This window comes from Scylla paramamosain, unplaced genomic scaffold (genome assembly GCF_035594125.1).
Source record: "Scylla paramamosain isolate STU-SP2022 unplaced genomic scaffold, ASM3559412v1 Contig71, whole genome shotgun sequence".
In the NCBI taxonomy this organism is placed as follows: Eukaryota; Metazoa; Arthropoda; class Malacostraca; order Decapoda; family Portunidae; genus Scylla; species Scylla paramamosain.
This window is the reverse complement of record NW_026973736.1, coordinates 392,629-410,000: the sequence shown is the minus strand read 5'-3', so window position 1 is coordinate 410,000 and position 17,372 is coordinate 392,629. Positions and strand designations below refer to the sequence as shown.

Sequence of the window (17,372 nt, the reverse complement as noted above, 5' to 3'; positions counted from 1 at the left end):
AACACTTTACATTTATCTACATTGAAGCTCATCTGCCACTTGTCTGACCAAGTGGCTAAGTGGTCAAGATCAGATTGTAATTTTCTTTTATCCTCAGACGTGACTACTTTATTCATTATTTTTGTATCATCAGCGAACTTAGATACTTTGCAGGTGAGGCCCTCATCGATATCATTAACGTAAATAAGGAAAAGAACAGGGCCGAGCACTGATCCCTGTGGTACACCACTTAGAACTTCTCGCCAGTTTGAAAATTTACCATTTAAAACAACGCGCTGTTTTCTCTCAGACAGCCAGTCTTCAAGCCAATTGAGAAGTTTTCCATTTATACCATGTGACTTCAATTTAGCTAGTAGCCGCTTATGGGGAACTTTGTCAAAAGCTTTTTGAAAATCTAGATACACTATATCTACTGCCTTTGTTTCGTCGTACATGGTGAAAACATCATAAAAGAAATCAAGCAGATTAGTTAGACAAGAACGTCTGTTTCGGAAGCCATGCTGCGAGTCATTGATTAAATCATTTTCCTCTAGAAAGTTCACTAAATTATTGCGAATTACTGTTTCCATTAGTTTACATACTACAGATGTAAGGCTGATAGGTCTGTAGTTACTTGGAAGTGAATTATCGCCTTTCTTTTCTATAGGGGTAACGTTAGCTAACTTCCAATCCTCGGGAACCTTACCGCAGTTAAATGATTTGGTGAAAAGCAACGAAAGGGCCTTACAAATTTGGAATTTAGTTTCTTTCAAGACACGTGGTGCAATACCATCTGGGCCGGGGGCTTTGTCAGTTTTCATCTTATCAATTACTTTGATTATCTCGTTTTCATGAAAAACGCAGACACTTAAGGGGGTTATGTTGTGGAGCATAAGGAGTGGTTCGGGGATTGTATGAGTATTTTCCTCTGTAAAAATTGAAGCAAAATAATCATTCAGTGTGTCCGCGATCTGAGTTTCTCCGGTGACAAAATTACCGTTATCTAGTGTAATGTGATTAATGTGAGATGTAATGACTTTTTTATTTCGAACGTAACTGTAAAATTCTTTGGGATTGGATTTAGCAATGCTTGCAATATACATTTCTAGATTTTTCTTACTCTGTCTAATGAGCTTTTTTGATTCGCGTCGGAGTCTGTCGTATTCTAGTTTATCAGCCTCATTCTGAGAGGACAAATATTTACGGTAGGCACGATTTTTCTGCAGTAGTTGTGACTCAATCTTGTTTGTCCACCATTTAGGTTTATTTCTCTTGCATGGAGGAAGAGGAAGAGGAGGAGGAGGAGGAGGAGGAGGAGGAGGAGGAGGAGGAGGAGGAGGAGGAGGAGAACATATTGGCTGGAGAGAGTTTATATAACAATGGTATTTTGAGGACCATTTGTGTGCCCTTGTCGAGAACATGCGGCGAAGGAAGAGGAGGAGGAGGAGGAGGAGGAGGAGGAGGAGGAGGAGGAGAACATATTGGCTGGAGAGAGTTTATATAACAATGGTATTTTGAGGACCATTTGTGTGCCCTTGTCGAGAACATGCGGCGAAGGAAGAGGAGGAGGAGGAGGAGGAGTGAGTGAGTGAGGCGCTCGCTGGTTCCCGCAGCGCCCCATACATCAAATCAAGTAGTCATGCAGAGTAATTTCATACACCCATGCACACGCTCTGGTATCAGCTCCAGGTACATGTATTCTCTCTCTCTCTCTCTCTCTCTCTCTCTCTCTCTCTCTCTCTCTCTCTCTCTCTCTCTCTCTCTCTCTCTCTCTCTCTCTGCAGCGTAAATCGTCTAACTTCCCGCCTCCCATAACTTCCATTCCGTTGAGTCTGAAGGCCAGGAAACGAGGTCAGGTCATGTGTTTGATGACCACCCACTGTTCTTAACCCTGTTCCCTTCATCCCTGCACCGCCTCACACTGGCCGCCTCACACTGGCCGCCTCACTCTGCATGCTTCGTTTATCTAGAGGCAGAGTGCAGCGGTGAAGCCAAAACGTGTCCCTCTAGTGTGAAAAGGGAATAAGTACAAGTGTGCATCCGTGAGAAGGAAGCGCTTGTGCCGTGGTGAATGGATACCCAGAGGAGAGATGAATGGTGGAGGAGTGAAAGACGCAATAGTCAGGTTGTTAATGCTGAGTCATTAGGCATCTTTATATTATTACACATATTGATGGATGGGGACGGTAAGTGACAGCCATGTGTAGGCCTGGTGGCTTCCTGCAGTTTCCCTTATGTGTGGAAGTTCAAATTAATTTCCTCTTTGGCGGAGTGATGTCAGTGATGGCGGACTCACAGTACGGGGTTTACAATCACTTGCTACTGAAGCAGAAAAAAAACTCAGGTGATAAGAGCCTCGAGTCAGGCGATTATCAGGACAGATGTGTCACAGATCAAGGCCTCACTCACTCAGGATGTTTGGGCCACAGCTCACTTAGTAACATTGTAACATTTACTGAAATACAATGCGTGACTTCCAATCTGTTGCTGTTTTCTGTTAAAAAAATCAGGGAATCCGAGAGTTGGTGACATGCTGGACGCAGGAAATGGTTTCTTTTCTTGGTCTGAGCTCAATTTCAGGCCCAGACAGCCATGCTCGTGAACACTGAGTCGGGTCATCCTGGATGTGGTTCAGTTTCATGTTCAGCAAATCTTGAGCAAGAAGTGTGATTTCATAAAATGTCTGGAAACAAACTGAATTATCATTTGAAGTGTGTGGCTCGCGCCGCAACGCTGCAGGAGGCTCCATCCCACCTGCGGCTCAGCGTGCGGCAGCCCCGCCGAGGCTGCTTGCCGTGGTGCCCTAAGAATTCACTTAGGGCCTTTGATTCACTCTTACTCTTGATATTTTGCATGTATGGCTGCATCGTATATTCCTGACATCCTTATGTCTGGCCTCAATGGCCTCCTCAGATGCCTGCCCTATTGGAATGTTCAAAGCCTGGATTACACTTGAGCCATGCATCAGCATCTTGTGTACTGAGGCTGGCATATAATACCAGTTGTAGAGGGTCACACAGAGATGTGCTGTGTCCTCAGCATACTTCCTGTAGGCTTCAGTGTCGATGTCATAACCAGAATTCAAAGCAAACAGAATAACTGACAATCGATGGATAAGTTGTTCGTCCACTTTTGTAATAGCTGAAGCTTTTGAAGGCTCACTAGAGAACCTTCTTGCACTATTTCCATTATTTGTGTTGCCACTACCTTGTGCAGAGAAGTCCACATTAATTCCAAGTGTTTCTTTTAGTTCCCTCTGAATTCTTTTCTTTTCTTTACAGTATTTTTTGGCAGCTCTCCCTTTACACAGCATGTTTTTACCTGCACACGGCAGCCAATGTGCAAAACACATTCCAGGGTATTTATTAGTCAATGCAAAGGAGATATACCAAATTCTAAATGTTCTGTTGATGTTACTTTCTCTTTTATTACAGTTAAATTATTCATTCCAGAGGGTTTTGTGACAGGTTGACATAAATAACAAGTGGAAGATGCAGTGGTGGTTAGTGCCTGGCGTACTTTTCCATCGGCCATGGTCAGAATCAGTTTGTGGTATACAGTATTACCCTCTCCTTCACTTGGTATCAGGTTGTGTATTTTATTTTTAATGAATTCATGTTCAGATGGAATAAGATGTGGAGTTTCCTTGATGAATTGCAATGTAAGGGGGCGGCAATAAACAGATGAGCATGGGGCAGGGTTTTGCCAGACTGTCATCTTGCTTCTTTTCTCAAGTAACTTAAGGGGGCATAGGAAAGTTGCAAACATGTTAGTTTCACTCACATCACTATTTGTATTGTCATATTTCATGGCATAGAGGGAATGATTTCCACTGCCATCAAAACCATATTTACTGAGGAGTTCAAAAGAGAGTGGCATGGTATGTGCTGACTGTGATCTGATTAGGTCAACAACCATTTTCTGAGAAAGCAGTAGACTTGAGGCAGTTTTATCAAGCAAGTTTTGGAGAGGGACTTCTGCTTTAAAATCACTGATGTTAATGCCCGGGGGATAACAAGTCTTTGTAGCTTCTACCACACTTTTGTAGGATGGATAAAGTGTACAGTTTCTTTCTTTATGGATGATTCTTTAATAATTGTAAGTACTTTTGCTCATGTTTATATTGAGCATTATGGAAAGTGCCTCGTGTGGAGTCAGAGGAATTTCAGTTTTGTTCACCAATTTCTTTATCATTTTTGTTTACCTAGTCGGGGTACTTAATGCTACTCCTTACAAATCTTCGCAGCATGATTTTTCCCAGAATTCCTAAGTTTTATCTGAGCTGCAAAGACAAGCTCTTCTGCTGAATATTTCTTCTTACTTCTGTTTTTCTTGGCTTTGTTCTTTCACTAGCAGTTTTGAAGTCTGCAGATGATCGACCTCTCTTTGAATGACCTGCTTCACTGGTGTTTGAGATCTCATGTTGTGTACTGTCCTCAATTTCCTGTAATTTTAATTCCTTTGAGAGCCAAACACTATTATTCTTTTGGAACCTGACATTGATGTAATTTGCCTTTCTCCATCGTGTCTGGAAGTCATTTTTAAAGGTTGAAATTGCTGCAGGTGTCAGTGTCGGTGTGTGGTGATGCAATATCTCATGTTCTGATATTACATTAGAAATAACTTGTTCAAATGAGTGGCAGTCTCTACGTGATATATACTTGTCTAATGGAACACTTCTAGCAATCCCCGCCATCTGAAATTAAAGAAACAATACATCTATACTTGTCTGTGTTTGTAGTAAAGTCATATTAAGCAAGTTACTGCTGAATAAGCACGATTTCCTTTTAATTATTAGGGCTAACTATTTTATTCATTTTGTTATATTTGCGTGACGGCTTAACAGTTTCTTCTTTTTTTTCACCAAAATTTGCATTATATATTATTACATGCACACTTGGACGTTCTCTATATATTCATAATATAAGTACAGAAATGGTAGGTCTAACCTTGGACTAATGAAGGCTTTATCAGGTTGTTGAAACACTGGGCGGTGTGTGTGGTGCTGTTACACAAGACAGAGAACTCGCGCGCGCCCCTCCCTCCCAGTCTCCTTCTCGCGCGAAATTCGAATGCTGTTGTAGATAAACTCTCTTATTCTTAATGGTGGACGTATGTGGAGCCCTTTTCTTTACAGACATGTTTATTTATGTATATTCTTCCAAACTAATTGGGTATCGGGATCCGATATGACCCGATCTTACCATACAGGCGTTTCACTAAAAGCCTATTATAAAACCTAATATTAAATACTTTTCCTTATATCTGTATTATCACATTAAAAAAAGAATAATAGCCATTTATTTACAGCGATTTTTGTTTGCTACATGTAAAAAAAATAACAAAAATATAATGATTTTCTCTTTTCCTGAACATCATTATATGCTCTGTAAAATCATCATGGAATGGTTTATGCCGGAAATAACCACGGTATTCCGACATGCTACTTCATAACTTTCGCTGGACCAGTGTAAATTAGTAAACTGTAATCTCCTATTTTGGCCAGAAATTTATCATTTGGTCCCACTGTGCACCGGGACAGCGAGGTCACAACCCCTCGGGTTACATCCCGTATTTGCTGCTAGGTGAACAGGGGCTACACACTAAGAGGCTCGCCCATTTGCTTCGCCGTGTGTGTGTGTGTGTGTGTGGGTGGGTGCTAGCGTGCGTACGTGCACGCTCGCGCGCACGCGCGCGCACCAGCCATTTTTCCAGCTTTCCAGCGCATATTTATACTCAGTGAAAGCCTGGCAAAAGCTTCCCAGTCACCTCGGAAAAGTTTCGAAAATAAACTATGCTGAAATAGAAAGTTACTCGGAAAGATAAGTCTTGGCGGCATGGAGATCCCCGGACTAGTGAACTGAGCACTCACCTGGCGCCCAACTCCTAGGTGCTCGTAATTGGCTCGACACCGGGAAAAAAGGATCATGCACCAGCTTTCCTTAATTGGCCCTGCGTGAAAAAAGGGATCCTGCCGAAGCTCCCCTAAATGAACATAAAAGTCATTATTTTTATCCAATAATAAACAATAATTCCTGCCTACCGCAGCTCCCCACGCCGCCATTGCCCTAAATACTGCCTTCCTCTTCTCGATCCCTTCCTGCCTTCTCCAGCCGGGAATTACCAGTAAAATTCCGGTGATGGTGATGCGTCCCGGCCGTGATGGGTATTTGCCTTAAACCGCATCCAAAGCACGGTGTTCCTTCCTGTTGCGCCTTGTTTTACGCCCCCCCCCCCCGTCCTTCGTAATGTATCGCCCTGGAGACGAAATGCTTACACCAGAGAGAGAGAGAGAGAGAGAGAGAGTATATGGCCGCTGTTAGTTTGCTTGGGTCCTCATCTGCGTCCGCCATAACGCGGTGCTGGAAATTCGTGCGCTTCCCTCACACCCCCCTAACACCACCACCACCTCATGCCATCATGCCATACATAGTCTTCGCTCCGTAAGCGGTCTTGTAGCTCGTTTTCTGTTGCATTCCTTCTCTCTCGGCTGATACTATCTTAGGTCTTTGATGTTTAGGATGCTTCTCTGTTTTTGGAAGTGTATATATATATATATATATATATATATATATATATATATATATATATATATATATATATATATATATATATATATATATATATATATATATATATATATATATATAAAGCATCCTTGATATCGTGCAGGGTTGGTGAGGTGGGTGGATGAGCAACAAATCCTGCCACAGACTCGTCTTATGGGAATATATTTCAGTATAGGGTTTTCGGATTTCGGCACAAGAATATGGTGGAAGGATAAAGTGCCTAGTGTATACTGTGTGTGTGTGTGTGTGTGTGTGTGTGTGTGTGTGTGTGTGTGTGTGTGTGTGTGTGTGTGTGGACGAGGCAGCAGGTGCAGGCTCTCCGCCAGGAGTGAACACCGAGCCTCGTGCCGCCGCTCGCCGCGCCACCCTCAAGCCGTATTACCGCGACTCTCATCCCGAGCCGCCGTGGCCTCAAAAAAACTCGGTGAAGTGTTGACTGCAATGACAACACAATGGCGCCACAATACTAGCTCGCCGCTGGGATAAGACAGCACACACCTGCGCCGCCACACACAATACATCCTCAGTCTTGTTACTCAATTGTAGGCGTTATGGTGAACGTGTGTGTGTGTGTGTGTGTGTGTGTGTGTGTCAGGCAGTGGTGGCCGCCCGTCATCATGACCAGCAGGGTTTAATGAGAGTGTATGGCAATATTTCGTGCATGTGTGTAATTGCAAACAAATATTTTGGGCGTCATCGTGTTTAATATGGACGAGGATGTTAGGGACTGATTGGACGACTGCAATCATGAGTGTTGTGCTTCATCTGTGTTTCGTTAACATTATTGTTGTCTGTGAATACGCATGCATGTGAAGCGTTGAAATGCTTGATTTGTAATGAACATGAAAATTAATTAAATCTTACTTCAATTCAATAAATAAGGAAGAACTGAAGAGTTTAGGAAATATTGGTTTATGATTTTTATTCCATGTCAGTTTTTTTTTATTAACTTTTAATTAGTAATCGAAGCTAATATATTGCTTAATGATTAACTGTTCATGTTATTGACTTTGATTTATTCATCTTCATTGTTAAAAAAAAATTTACCGTTAAATCAACGAGTGTGCTTGGCGTCACCTTCATTAGGTCATGCACACAACTGCACTTCAATATTTTCAATCCAAGAGTCATTACACACTGGTCTCTCTCGCAACGTGACATTTTCCTTCAGCTAAACACCTGCAGTGCCTGGAATTCCCACTGCTAAATATAGGGCCAGAGAGAGAGAGAGAGAGAGAGAGAGAGAGAGAGAGAGAGAGAGAGAGAGAGAGAGAGAGAGAGAGAGAGAGAGAGAATCTATACATTAATATTTACATTCATGAGAAAATACCCCCTCTACACACACACACACACACACACACACACGAGAGCAAACACTCACCCAATGCAAGTAGTTGATGGAGAAGCGGTCGTCACTGGAGTGTGTGTACAGAATCACCGTCAGGAGCTGGTAGTCCCTCTTCCTGATCCAAGACACCTGCAGAGCACACAGACGGTCATGGTCTTAGCACGCGAGTGTGTGTGTGTGTGTGTGTGTGTGTGTGTGTGTGTGTCTAGACGAGTGTTATTGTTCGCTTAACGGGCTTGGATTGATGGCGTGCAGTACATCCACGTCACTGTTGCCTAAGCTATTGTTGTGTATCGTAAGCACATTGTTAAGGCCATTAGAAGGTGCTCCAACGCCTTGCAGTTTAAGTTTCTATCCAAGGACTTTACTATTGATCCACTGTGACCTAGTTGTCTTAGATGTATGTATGTAATATGCTGTGGTTTGAAACTGCATATATTTCTGCGTAAATATATGCTAAACAAACACTACGAAAACTCCACTGATAATTGATAGTTCCCTCATAAAAATTAAATAAAATAAAAATAAAAATATAATTAATAGATAAATACAAAATAGGTAATTATATATCCTAAGCAAGCACTCCCTCAGGAAGTGCAATAAACTCACAGAAAAGTTGCTCGAGTCACCATGTTTTTTGCCTTATATTCACAAGTGTTAAAGCAGCCCGTGTTTGTGGAGGCCGAGGCTGATGAGACAAGGACTCCTGCACTAATGCCACTCAGAGGATGGACGCGGTGGGCAGCCTCGCCTCCACGCGCCGCCTGCGCCATCACGAGTGACTTATAACTTGTTTACCTCACCAGTCATCGTATTGGAGGCGATGACGTTCCTTGTTTCTCAGTGCTTGCCTTAGAGCAGCGTATTCTTAAAAAATCTGGTGAATATTTAGTGTTTTACTTTTAATAGGTTCTAGGAGAAGTTAGAGTTTTTAAGGGTGTGTAGTTTTTAAGGGTGTAGATTCATCTCAGAAGGGAAAAGACCCACGAGAACAAGACGAATATATGCGTGGCTTTTGAAAATAGTCTTAATAACAAACTCAGACACAAGAAAATTCTATAAATCATCGCTGTATCCCTTAAAAATACTCTTAATTAAAGAACAAAAGCGTTTAAGAATACGGGCGAGAGATCAACACAACCTCAGTCACATCAAGGTACCGACGCTTCCCCACAGGAACTTCAGATCTTAAGGTAACTTGCTGACACACTCCGTCATTTACCAGGCCGCCAGTCGCACTTGAGGTCTTGCAGTGAAGAATGACGGACGCTCCCACTTGTGCTGTCACGATGCTTTTGTTTTGAGTCACAAATCTGTCGCCGTCTGCCTTCGCGCGCGCCTGTCCCCCGAGCTCCAGCTATTCGTGTTGGTCCATTGCGCTGCGGGAGAAAGAAGGTGTTCCCCCCGTCAGGTTACGTTAAGTGTTTCTAAGTCTTGAGGTCACCGTCCTGGGAAGTGTACAACGTGTTGATAACCACTGAAATAGAGTAATGTGTGTGTGTGTGTGTGTGTGTGTGTGTGTGTGTGTGTGTGTGTGTGCGTGTGTTGCATTCCCTCGCCTTTGTACTCCACTCTCTCTCTCTCTCTCTCTCTCTCTCTCTCTCTCTCTCTCTCTCTCTCTCTCTCTCTCTCGTTTGTTTGTCTAGTCTTATTTTCTGCGTCACGATGCGTTTCTTTTGTTTGCTCAGCTCACACACACACACACACACACACACACACACACACACACACACACACACACACATCCCTCATTCTCATAATGACAGAGAAGCAAATTCATGTTCATCTCATCTTCAGGAAACACAATAATAATAACACATTCAGTGACGAAATTCAGAAACACAATCTGACGGATTAGATTTAGGCAGCAATCCCCGATAAATAGTAAAAAAAAAAAAAAAAAAAAAAAAAAAATCCGCCGCGGCCATGAACATAAATAAACAGGCTTAATTCGTAACAGTAGATTAGTGGATTCGCTTTGGAATCCGAATCAACCCGATGAAGCTCCACTCAGCGTGTCTCGCCCTCCTGTTCGGATCCCGGAGTGAGCAGTGACCGGTGGCATAGTGTGTGGGTGTCTGCGGGCGCCTTTGATTAACGACCGCCACTAAATAATGGAACTACACACGAAAGGAATTGAAACGCTTCGTCCACCCAGAGCACCGACCCTTTAGAGCGAACGGATGATTATGGAACACAGAAAAAAACGTAACAAAAAGAGAAGCTGTTTATGCTGATGTTATTCTAGGTAGCAGTGAGTGGCGCAGTGTTAGGGCAAAGGGCGTGTTTTGCCTTCTAAGTCTGTTATGATACACACGAATCTCTCTCTCTCTCTCTCTCTCTCTCTCTCTCTCTCTCTCTCTCTCTATCAAGTTTTCACCCAGAGTGTACCATCGACTTTTCACCCCAGGACAGGTGAAGGTAAACTCAGGTATGCAAGCACGTCGCCTTGCCAGGGAGCCTTCCATTACCCGGTGCATCCGTGCCAGGCTGGAGTGTGGAGTGGGTGGAGAAGGTGGAGAGGCAGGCATTGTGAGGCTGAGAGAGGGCTGGAGGAGGACAGGCAGGGTGAGTGAAGGAGGGTGAATTAAGTGAGTGAGAGGAAGATGAGGGGAAAGAACGCAGACAGGAATAAATTTTAACTTTCCACCTCTCCTATCCTCTCCTTTTTCCATGTATATATTTTACGCTGTCTCACTTTTTCTCAGTGTTCCTTCCGTTTTGTTTCCTGCAATCCTGTGCACCTGTTTACCTTCGTGCCGCTACTTCCTATTCGCAGAATTTCACCCAAAGAAAAGAGGAAATTGAAAGGAAGAAGAATTTCCAGACAGAATCAGCTGACAAAGCACTCTCATTACAATAACAAAGAGGAAGGAGGAGGTGGAGGTGATGGCGGACAGGAATGGAGAGAAGAAGAAGGAAGAGGAGGAGGAGGAGGAAGAAGAGGAGACTGAAGGAAGAGGAGGATTAAAGGTAGAAGGGAGGAAAGGAAGAGGAGGAGGAGGACCATGTGTGCTGAAAGGAAGAGAAGGCTTACGATGACCACAGGAGGAGGAGAAACAGGAGAGAGGAAGGCAAGATGAAGGTAAAGTCTTTGTGAATACGTTTAATCACACACACACCGGAAGCCTCACGCCCTTTCCGCTGCTCTCCTCATAACGACGGAGGCACGACTGGTCGCCTCGTTTGCCGAAGTGCATGTGGTAATCGCTCCCGCGAACACCCGAGCGAGACTGCGCCGCCGCGAGACGATCGGAACCCCCCCACCTCCTCTCCTGTAGTAGGTGCTAAAGGTACCGCTGCCGCAAGAATGGGGAGGGTATTTCTCCTGGTGTTTCTCCGGGTGTGTTTCCATATTGATCGGCTGTAAATGTGCGGTGCGGCGCGGCGGATTTGTCAGCTGGGTAATTATGGAGGCTGTAATGACTTCACAGGAGGTGTTAAGTGAGGAGCGCCGCCTCATTACCAACACTTTCTTCATCATTATCCTCCTCCTCTCCGCCATGATAGTGATGGTTGTGATGGTTGTGATGGTGGTGATGGTGATAACTGCATGCTGCTCAATGTGCTTCACTGAATTGCACGTCTTGACTTTTCTATTATTTATCTCTTTTTTTCAGTTGTTAATGCATAGGTGTACTTTTTTTTTTTTATAGGAAAGAGCAGATATACGTAGGTTTATGCGTCTCTCTCTCTCTCTCTCTCTCTCTCTCTCTCTCTCTCTCTCTCTCTCTCTCTCTCTCTCTCTCTTTCCCTCATGCAGGCTGGGGGAGGGGATGAGGAGGAGAAGGAGGGAGCAGGTCACATGAGGAAAACATAAATCGGCCGCCTGGGATGGGAGTAATAGTTCAGTTTCCCCTCGTGATGGGGCCGCTGACTCACGTGGCAGGCGACTGTGGCTGACGGGAGGAAGGCAACAGAGAAACGCACTGACAGGAACCCGCGTTAAGAGAGACTTTGAACGTTGACCGGAACTGTTCCATGCTGGAAGCTTCAAGACACTCCTCATGATTTTGGATAATGTTTTTTTGGCTGCACTTTTTGGGGGCTGGCATCTTTAACGGAGAACCGCCAGAACTGAGATCCGAGATAAGAGACAACTCCGTTAACGCAGACCTATATTACAGAGACCACACCAACAGAAAACGATATTAGCAGGGAACCATATTAACAGAGGACTATATTAACAATGATCCATCAATAGAGAGCAGCACTAACATGGAGCCTAATTAAAGAAAAATCCATCAATAGAAATCAACACTGAGCCAAGTGAACAGAGAACTGCGTGAACAGAAAAAAAAATGCATTGCGGGACGTGACCGAACAAGGAACAACATTAAGAAAACACTACAATTTAACCTAAGCGAACAGAAAAAACTTATTGGGGGACGTTATCGGACAAAGAACAACATTGAAAGAACACCGCAATCGAACCTGATTTAACCGAACATACTTTTAAAACGGAAATGCATCGCTTAGCAGAACACGATGAGTGACCGAGGCTCGTCAACGGAGACCGGGACAATAGTGAACCGCGGTGACAAAGAACCGTATTGAGCGTTTCGTTGACGCGGCACAGTTGTAAAGGAAAAATGACGTGAAATACAGTCGAGTTATCGGGAATCACAGTAGCGGAGGAGCGTGTCAGATTTGTAATGCATGAGGGCCACGCCGCGTCAGCAACAATGGCGTGTTGACTGTGGTTGCTGTGGTTGTTGTCAGCTCACAGCAGTCACCCGCGAAACCGTCCACCAAAGGAACGTGAACAGCCAACAACAGCAGCAACAACAACAACAACAACAGTAATAATAATAATGTTAGCCCTGCTTTCTTTGTGTAATAAAAAGCATACCAGAACAAATTAATAAGTAGGAACACTACAAAATGACCCGCTATCTCTAAAGCTGCTAAAAGAAGAAAGAAATGGATATAAGCCACAGGAAAAGTAAACCTGCATTCTTTTTTGTAATACGTGGCAGAGCAAAATAATCACACCGATGAAAAGAGGAGAGCTACTATTCCTAAAGCTGCTAAGTAAAGAAAAAGCCGCAAATATAAGCTAAAGAAAGTTCTAACCTGCGTTGTCTTATAATATGGAGCACTGCAAATTCAAGGAAAAAAGAACAACAAAGATCCTTCTTACACTTTCTAAAAATGCAACACTGATATCAACAAGAAATGATATGAATTTTTTTTTTGTCTGTGATAAAAAGCATAGTAAAATAAAATAAAATAAAAAAGAAGGAAAAGCAAGAATAATTCATGAGTGCGGAGGACAAATACAAGTATTAACTTGAAAGTAATGGAACTCCCTTTCTTTATTTAGTGAAGTGTGAAATAAATAGGAAATGATTCCTAAACCAGCAAGCAAAAGAAAATAAAACATACAAAGAAGTGATAAGTGTGGAGAACAAAGAAAGAGGAGGGAAAAAAAACCGAACATGAAAATACGTGGGGCCATAATACAGATTATAAAAAGAATTAAAAAAAAAACAAGCATAGAAAGAATATATAATCTTACACATCGTAAAAAAGAGTATAACAAAGCGAAAGGTACAGAAAAAAAGAAGGAAGACACTGGTACACATAATATGAAAAACAAATTGATAAACATTATAATACAGAGGACAACAAACAAAAGAGGAGCAAGAAAAAACAAGGAGGGAAACACCGGCACAGACAATATAAAGAATGAATGGGTCAACACACACACACACACACACACACACACACACACACACACAACAGGGGAAACAAAAACCAACAAAAAAAAGGATAAATACAGCAACACATCAGCTTTAAGAAGCCGGAAGAATGTAGTGGCCATAAAATTAGGAAGACTGCAGGCATCAGACAATCTTGACAACACCTAATGATAGAACGCGGCTGGAGTGTAATGATGGTGAATGTTGTGCTTAAGAGAAGTTAATGCACCATTGATTACACGTCGCTGTTCTTGAAGAGAGAGATTAAATCGTATTAGGATATTTTTAAAGGAAAATGCTTAGAGAGAGAGAGAGAGAGAGAGAGAGAGAGAGAGAGAGAGAGAGAGAGAGAGAGAGAGAGAGAGAGAGAGAGAGAGAGAGAGGGAGGAAGGGAGGGAGGGAGAATATCTGTATATAGCAGAAGGAACACAACAACATAGGGAAGGAAAGAATAAAGGGGAGGGATAGAGAGAAAATGAGGTGGATGTGGAGGGCAATAAAGGAAGAGGAAAGGGTGCGGCAGAGGGGAGAGGAAGGGGGAGAGACAGAGACAAGTAATTAGCCTCCACTTGGGCTGGCGAAGTGAAGCATGCCCTCCGCTATTTCTCTCATTTCCTCTTTCCTTTGCCTTCATTTTCCTCTTTCCTTTCCTTTCTTCTACATTTGTCTTTACTTTTCATCCAGTTGCCCTTCATCTCTCCTCTCCTTCACTTCCTCTCTCTCTCTCTCTCTCTCTCTCTCTCTCTCTCTCTCTCTCTCTCTCTCTCTCTTCTTTCTTTCTTATCTTCACCAACACCTTCCCTTTTTCGGTTTTTATCGCTCTTCGTTTCCTATTTTCTTTTTTTATGATCTCTCCTTTTCGTTCTTTTTTTTGTCGTTTATCTTACATTCCTTTATTTCTGTTCATTCTGTTCCCCTCATTCGTTCAGGTTTCTCAGTTTCTCGTTCTTTCTCCATCATCATTACTTTATTTATTTTTTTTTTCCCGTCTCGAACCATTTCCTCGTTTCCTATCTTTTTTTTTCCTTTCTCTATCTTATTTTCTCCTCCTCTTCCTATTTTCCATTCTATGCCTTTTTATATCCTTATTTCTTCTTTCTTCATTTCTTCTTCTTCAATAAATGGATTATTTATATTATAATGAGTACGTTTTTGTAAATTAATTACATATCTCGCTTATTTAGTGCGTTTTTTTTTTTAACGATAATGTTTGGATTAATGGAGTGTGGTGGAAGTGTAGGTAACGGGGCGCCGGTGTGTGTGCCTTGATTTTTCCTCTTCTTTTTCTTCCTCCTCCTCCTCCTCCTCCTCCTTCTTCTCCTCATGATCATTGTTTTCATCTTTCTGCTTGTCATCGCCCTCCTTTGAATCATTCTTGTCTTCCTTGTCCTCCCACGCTTCGTCTTTGTTCTCGTCATCGTTCTTCTTCTCCACGTCATCTACGTATGATATCATATTTCTGTTGCTGTATAATAGATGGTCCAGTCACCACAAATATCCCTGTGGGAAACGACAAATCTACTTCTATTTATTTTCCATATGTGGTGGTCTTGTTCCTCCTCTTCCTCTTCTTCCACTTTCACCAATAATCTCCAAAGAGCCAACAAATCAGCAGCTCTTTGTTCCTCCTTTGTGTTTTATTATGCCCCTTCTGGAGAAACAAGGGAAAACAAAGGGCCAAGACTCCACCAACACCAACTCCGCAAAAAAAAAAAAAAAAAAAAAAACACGACCAGACACACTAGTAAGAGTTTCCACCACACACCCACGTCTTATTTCCCCCCAGGACAACGCGATGGACACCCTACTTGTCTCTCGCGTCTTTCCCCTCCATCACCACCTCGTTCCCTCCCCGTCCCCAGCTCCCCAACACTCCTACGCCTTCCGCTTTCTTCCTGCTCCTCTCCTTTCCTGCATAACGTCCTTCCCTGTGCCGATGCCTTGACCTCTCCTGGATCGATAGGGCGCGAGGGGAATGTGCGTATTGTATATAGGGTCGAGGGGAAGGTAGGAATGATTTGCTCCCTTACGCTATAACTAGGGCGGGAGCAAGTATGGTTAGTCTCCACCTGATCACTGACGCTTGATGTGGTGGTCGTGGTGATGGATGGCGGCGAGGTGTTGGGCAAGGCAGGAAGCAAGGAAGGAAGGGATAAGGAGAAGACGAAGAAGGAAGAGGTGCATGAGGGTATGAGAGAGAGAGAAGAGGAAGAGGAGGGAAAGGAGGTCCAAGATGACGAGACGGAGGTCGAACAAGACGAGAAAGGAGGCCAAGAGAGAGAGAGAGAGAGAGAGAGAGAGAGAGAGAGAGAGAGAGAGAGAGAGAGAGAGAGAGAGAGAGAGAGAGAGCACAAACTTACATAACCTGAAACCAAGACAAAGTGAAGACTACACACTAAAGTGATAAAAGTGACGAGAAAAAAAAAATGAGAAAGGAAGAGTGAGATGAATGGCGCCTACTTATCACAGAGGACCACTGAGTACACCATTCACAGCGCGCCCTTCAGGTTACTTCCCTCTAGCGAGTAATAAATAATGAGGCGCAACAACAAATATTCCTCCCCTCAGCGAGACCAACACAACGACACACAAACACACACCAAACCAGTGGCAGGAGTTATCAACCTTCCACCTACTGCTCCACACACCACCCACTTCGCTCCTCTCCACCCGCTCCACCTACGCCCTCCAAAACAAGAGGGGAGAAATAAGAGACAATTTTTCATTCCGTGTGGTGGACACAGATGTGGTGAATTTACGAGGAAACGGAATTACCTCCCCAGATTTTTTCTCCCCCTCCCTCTCTCCCCCTTAACGTGATTGCGATGTAAAAAAAAAAAAAAAAAATTCTGAAGACAACGTAAAGCTGTCACAGAAGCGGCGAGGGGAAGGTAAAGGGAGAAACCAGTTTGTGAAGGGGAGTGAGGGAGATATTTGAGCTGTTAGGTTAGGGTGAAAATAGAAAGCGGAGGGTAAGGGAGAGGCTGAAGGTGAGGAGGAAGATAAGAAGACGTAGGAGAAAGAGGAGGAGGAGGAGGAGGAGGAGGAGGAAGAGGAGGAGAATGAGAATGAATATGAGGTATTTATTATGATTTAGATAACGCGATGATAAAAAATGCCTGAGAAAAGTCATTGCAAATTCTTCCATCGAGAAATAATGAATTGCTCCAGAAAGGGTTTGCTCTTAATGATTCAAAGTAAAGAAGGACTTATTGAAATTTATGTTGGCTGATGTGATATTATTATTAAGGTAGCCAGATATATTGCCTCGTCCCTTGTAATATATTTGACCAGAACTGAGAGAGAGAGAGAGAGAGAGAGAGAGAGAGAGAGAGAGAGAGAGAGAGAGAGAGAGAGAGAGAGAGAGAGAGAGAGAGAGAGAGAGAGAGAGAGAGAGAGAACTAGAATGAGTGAAAAGAATGAAAAAATGTGAAAGAAAATAGGAAAAAATTAAAAGTAAACAAGAAAGAGGAAGGAAAAAGAGAGAAGAGAGAGAGAGGGAATGAGAGTGAGAGAGAGGTGAACAGCGAAAGAAAGGAAATGGAAGAGAAAGAATAAAAGAATAAGAGGGAGGAAAAGAGAAAGAAGACTGATAAAGAGACAAGATGGAAGAAAAGGGAGAAAAGAAAGAGAAGGAGGAAGAGAAATGAAAGAGGGAGAAAAAATAAGGAAATGTGATTGAAAATTGAATCGGAATAAAGGAAAAGAGAGAGAGAAGAGTGAAAGAGAGAGAAGAATGAAAGAAGAGTAAGAGGAAGGGAGAGGAATGGA

The 17,372-nt window shown here is 43.1% G+C and overlaps 1 protein-coding gene across 21 annotated transcripts in view; it reads right to left on the bottom strand.

Annotated features, from left to right (window-relative positions):
- LOC135098630 (uncharacterized) overlaps positions 1 to 17,372 on the bottom strand; it is a 76,707-nt gene that overhangs the window by 38,379 nt on the left and 20,956 nt on the right. For 9 of the 21 annotated variants that reach the window (XR_010267196.1, XR_010267195.1, XR_010267199.1 and 6 more), the window contains exons 2-3: positions 9,119 to 9,275; positions 7,930 to 8,025 (exon numbers count right to left, since the gene is read on the bottom strand). The exons of 4 other annotated variants lie outside the window; for them this stretch is intronic. The gene's annotated coding sequence lies outside the window, so the exon portion shown is untranslated. Of the gene's footprint in view, positions 1 to 7,929; positions 8,026 to 8,505; positions 8,774 to 9,118; positions 9,345 to 17,372 lie in introns of all 21 variants that reach the window. 8 more of the 21 variants (XR_010267207.1, XR_010267202.1, XR_010267205.1 and 5 more) reach the window with 3 other exon arrangements.